The sequence below is a fragment of the Astyanax mexicanus genome, chromosome 20, assembly GCF_023375975.1.
Source record: "Astyanax mexicanus isolate ESR-SI-001 chromosome 20, AstMex3_surface, whole genome shotgun sequence".
NCBI lineage: Eukaryota > Metazoa > Chordata > Actinopteri > Characiformes > Acestrorhamphidae > Astyanax > Astyanax mexicanus.
The window spans coordinates 22,398,519-22,404,587 of NC_064427.1; positions in this window are offsets into that span (position 1 = coordinate 22,398,519).

Consider the following 6,069-nt stretch of genomic DNA (forward strand, 5'->3'; position numbering starts at 1 on the left):
TAAACCTGTAGCAGGTTTATAAACTCACCCAGTCACTGTGGGCGGAGCTTAAGGTTAAATGATGCTCAGTGTGCAGCCTTTACGATAGGCTGGCACAAACAATAACACCTCTAACTCTGACTCACTGCCTCTATCTCTCAACAGCGGCGTGTCTGATTCTGACGGTGTGTGACCTGTGTGTTTGTGTGTGTTTGTGAGTGTGAGTGTTTAGTTAGTGTGTGTATGTGATATGTATGTGTGTGTGTGTGTGTGTGTGTGTGCTGAGCTGAAACTGGTCAGAGCTGGGCTGACCTTTTCCTCCCAGTATGAGCCGCTCGGCCCCCAGCAGCTTCAGACGCCTCCGCCAGCCAATCACACACTGAGGAGCTATCGACTGACCCAACTGACCAGAACCCAACCCGCACAGTCCACCTCACCGCACACCCTTACCCCACACACCCTTACATACTGATTTACACAATTACCCCACACATCCTTACCCCACACACCCTTACATACTGATTTACAACATTGCCCCATGCACCATTACTCCACACACCCTTAAATACTGATTCATTTGTTACTCCACACATCCTTACCCCACACACCCTTACCCCACACACCATTACCCCACACACCCTTACCACATACAGTCCACCTCCCCACACACCCTTACATACTGATTTACACAACTACTCCACACATCCTTACCCCACACACCCTTACATACTGATTTACAACATTGCCCCACACATCTTTACTCCACACACCCTTAAATACTGATTAATTTGTTACTCCACACATCCTCACCCCACACACCCTTACCCCACACACCCTTATCACATACAGTCCACCTCCCCACACACCCTTACATACTGATTTACACAACTACTCCACACATCCTTACCCCACACACCCTTACATACGGATTTACAACATTACCCCATGCATCATTACTCCACACACCCTTAAATACTGGTTCTTTTGTTACTCCACACATCCTTACCCCACACACCCCTACCCCACACACCCTTACCCCATACAGTACAGTCCACCTCCCCACACACCCTTACATACTGATTTACACAACTACTCCACACATCCTTACCCCACACACTCTTACATACTGATTTACAACATTACCCCATGTACCATTACTCCACACACCCTTAAATACTGATTCACTTGTTACTCCACACATCCTTACCCCACACACCCTTACCCCACACATCCTTACCCCATACAGTCCACCTCCCCACACACCCTTACATACTGATTTACACACTTGCCCCACACATCCTTACCCCACACACCCTTACATACTGATTTACATCATTACCCCACACACCCTTACCTCACATAGTCCACCTACCCACACATCCTTACCCCACACACCATTAGCCCACACACTATTACTCCAAACACCCTTATCTCATATAGTCCACCTCCCCATACACCCTTACATACTGATTCACCCTGTTACTCCACACATCCTTACACCATTACTCCACACACCCTTACCCAATACAGTCCACCTCCCCACATAGTCCACCCCTTATTGAAGAACAGGGTGAAAGGAGCATAATAATGAAATATGTAGAGAAACAGATACACAACTACAAAGGGAACTATTTGATCAGTGCAGCTGAAGAAAGATGGAGAGTGGGCGTAGAAACAAGGCAGTAGTTACAATGTTATGCTTGATCTGAGTATGTTTAGTTATATATTGTATATTGCAGTATTAGTGCAGAGTGGTGTTGATTGGGGCAGGTGAGCAGGTAGAGAGGCGAGGGGTTAATAGTGGGGAGAAACCCCAGCGGGTGATAAAGGCTGGATCTGCTGTGACTCTCGCTGTATAAACTGCAGTAACCTTTAACTGCGTTTAAAGTGTAAATGAGCTCCTCGGTCCCCGAGCCGAGAACCGGAGATACAGAACCTTCATCACTGCTGCCTCTGTTCACACCTCAGTATCATCACTCTGCACTCACTTATAGAGAGCCTTATTTTAGTGATCTGTAGCAGCTTGATTTAGTGTGTGTCTGTGTGGCTTTGCTATCGAAACAACGGGAAAAGTGTACCTTGCTCAGCTCTAAACACGCAAAAGCCATGTACTGATTTTCTTAATTAATCATGGGCGGTGTGGAGTGACTGTACAATCAAACCTGCTGCTACTGTTTTAGTTCTACGCTAAATTCAGTCCATACAGTCCATTTACTCTATTAGATCAGGCTAGCCTGAGTTAAACCCACTTTAGCTATACTGTAATAAACCTGCTTAACATGTTAGCTAGCTTAAATTAGCCTGAGCTGTAGGACATCAAGAGTTAAACCTGTTAGCTAGCCTGTGTTATAACAGTGTTATAACTGTAATAATATAAAAACACATTTTTATATTTATAAACTCTGAATAAAAGAAGAGTTTCCTTATAACAGTAAGCTCTAATGCCAATTAAAATTATTTAAACAAATGATTTAATAGATAAAAAAAATCAATATTAAAATAAATATTGAGACACCGTAAGATTTTGATGCTTTCTTACACTTTTACACAGCACAGTATTATAGTACTGTACATGTCCACTGCACAAAAAAGCATCATCTGAAATTTAGCCCCATTTCTCCAGTCAGGAGGGAGTTAGGAAACACTGTGAAATGCAAATCAGACTCAAAGTTGAGTTGTTTTTAACTTTTATGCAAATTACTCATGATGTGAGGAGACGCTCGGGGTTAAACTGGGTTTAATTGGACGTTTCTGGCTGAGGTCTCTCAGAAGGTGGCGTAGATGGGGGTGTAGATGGAGATGTTCAGGCCGCTGTAATTTATACCCTGGAACCCCAGTGGAGACTCGAACGGCAGATCCCAGATCCTGCAGGAGATTCAGAGTTTAGAAGTGTGTGTGTGTTTGTGTAAGTGTGTGTGTGTGTGTGTCTGTACTCTTGGGGATGGTAGAGAGTGTGTATCCCCATGTTTTCCCTCATTAGCAGTTTTATTAACCCTGCCCCCGGTGCTGAGATACACACTCCGGATCAGGTCAGATCACGGTGACCCGAGGACCCTCACAATCACTTCTGGACCACCTGGGTGAACTACTTCAGCTTCATTTAAAAAACGTTCCAGAGAAACACCTTCGTTGGGATGAGCCATACGACTGTTTTAAGACTCTATAATAATAATAATAATAAGAAGAAGAAGAAGAAGAAGAAGAAAAAGAAGAATGGAAAATGAAATAAAATTCCTGAAGAAGGATTGGACCGGTTATGTAGTTAATATAGTTTCTTTTGGATGGGTGGTTATGTGGTTGACAGCTGTTTCTATGGTATCCAAGTTGGATGCTAAGTGGTTGCTAAGTTGTTGCTAGGTTATAAAGGAGATAAAGTGTTGGTTGCTAGAGTGTTGCTAAGCTGTTACTAGGCATTATTAGAGTATATCTCTTGGTTGCTAGGGATATTTGTGTATCAAGCTCTGGACAGTAGAAACAGTTACTCCAACAAAAGCATGATAAACTCCTTTAAAATCCTTAATTTAAGCTGTTACAATAAACTCTTCTGCCCCCCCCCCTTTCTTTCCATCTCTCTCCCTCTCTCCATCTCCCTTCCTCTCTCCATCTCTCCTTCTCTCAGATCATCTGTCTCCCCTGGTTTTATTAATATGGCAGTATTACAGAAGCAGCTCCACCCGGCAGGGGGTTGGAGTTAATAGAGGCAGGAGATGAAGCTCTTATATAACCTGCCTGCAAAACACAGCGGCTGCGTCCCAATTCCCAATACTAGCTAGTGTGCAAGTGTGTACTGTGTAATATGTATGTAAAGTAACATTCAAAATAATGATATATATTGATGGACACTATTATCCCACAATGCAATGTGAATACCGAAAGGGGAGGGCTAATCATGTCCGGATCAATATCAAAGAAGATATTGGATAATAATGGAAGTGCAACAGCCTGAAAACCTGCAGTGATTTATGAAGGTGTAATATTTCTGGACTGCTTTTCAATTGCTTACTACACACTAATAAGTTATAGACTATATATTTATATTAATAGTGTAAAATGGCAGATTAAACATTATCCCTGTCCCTATTACCCCTTAAATTAGTCCTTTTTTTCTACAGGGATTAGACAGGATGCACATCGCCCATAAGTAATGGGCACAACTTGGCAAAAGTAGCTGTTTGCATTTCTTAAATGGCATGTCCACAAAAAAATTGGACATATATACAGTATATGCATACATGCAAACTCATTGTCTATTGGTAACTATCACAAAGCCCCTTTTTGACCAAAAGAACCATTCAGGCTTATAAGAATCCTGGTCCCTCAGCCCACATTTACACCAGTTTTAGCAGAATCAAGGATAACACTTTACAATACATTAATTAACTAATACATGTACATTAATTAACAATACTTACCATAAAATGTGTCAATTAATTAAAACTAATTAAGACATTATTAATAATAACAAATGTTTAACTAATATATCAATTCATCATTATTAACAACATTATTAGTCATTAAAATTTAGTAATGATTCCTATTGTGTTAACTAGTGTCAACTAATAATTAGTTAAGACACACTTAGTTGAGACACACCATTTAATAATGTTTATTACTGGTGTAAGTACTGTTATTTGTGATCGTTATTGTAAAGTGTTACCGAATCGAGGATACTTTACAGAATATGACATCCACAGAGGGAGCTACTCAGCGGCTCTCGTTTTGCTCTGAAGAACCTACTGTTCCTTTACTCCAGCTGGGAACTAACTTCTTAAGTTCCAGATCCTACAGTATTTTACTGGTGGAAAAGCGCAGAACGGTTCAAAATTAGCTGTACAAATCGAAACACAGTCTGTTTTTGTGCCAATGTTCTCAACACAAACAGAGCCGCTGCAGAGCTGGATTCAAACCAGATTGTGTTGTTGGTTTAGTTCGAACCCAAGTGAAATTTCACACCTGCCCAAATGAACTGCACCAAGAGTACAAACCAACCAGTGTCCGATTTAACCGAACCATATAGTGCTAGTGTTAAAACAGAAACACTATGTGGAAACAGCAGCCGTGTTGGGTTTAAGTATAGCAGGCTGATTAACTGAAGCTCAGTGTTTTGATTTTTGTGCAGACTGGTCCAGATGTTTGGTGGAGTGGCAGCAGTTGGCAGCGTTTGGCAGTGGTTGGCAGCAGTTGGCAGCAGTGGGAATATGTTTTGCAGGTATAAAGAAACAGTCTCCCTGGCACTGTGTAATTATGTTGGCACTAAACCAGTTTAATAACATGACTCAGAAGTGCTGAAGAAGTCTCTGTGGAATTGAGGACACGCCGGTCTGGAGAAGATCCTGACAGATGAGTTTCTAGGGGAATCTTCCAGCTCCGGCTGCAGAAGAGCTTCCTGCAGGTTCTCAGACTGAAGCTGGATCTGAGGTGTGAAAGGAGGTCAGGTGGAGAACGAGCGGAGGAGGAGGGACGGGGTTTCACTTTAGCTTTATGAAAAAGCTTTTGAAGATGATCTAAAAATATAAACAGAGAAAACAAACTCGTCCCAACTCATCTTCCTCAACTCACCCGGCAGCTAAAATTAGATCACAGCCTGAACCAGATTCCAACAGAGCGCAGAACCGGGATCTCTGTACGCTTCAAACGTTCTGTACAACGGCCTCGTCCCATTCCGAACTCAACACTGATTGGTTTGTAGAATGTTCAACCGGTTACCTTTACAGGTGTTGTGCTAAATTCTGTCTCCCTGGCAGAATGTGTTTCTGTCTGTCGAGTGCAGGTTCGTTTTGCAGCAGAATAAGTAACTTATATTTGTGTTTATAAATAAGGGTTAATCTACAGTTACAGTAGATACAGAATCACCAGCACTGTAATCTGTTGTACCCAAACTGCTGCGTGACGCTCCTGCACATCACTTCTTCTATTGTTTAATAGGTGATGATAATCTGAATCCATTTCCTGTACTTGATCTGAATTTAAAAAAAAATATCCAATAAATTGTTTTACACTGTAAACCAACCGAATCATGGATCAGCTGATCCGAACTGAGAACAACTTTTGGTGCTTTTTAATTTTCTTTGTGTTACCAATTTTCAAGTT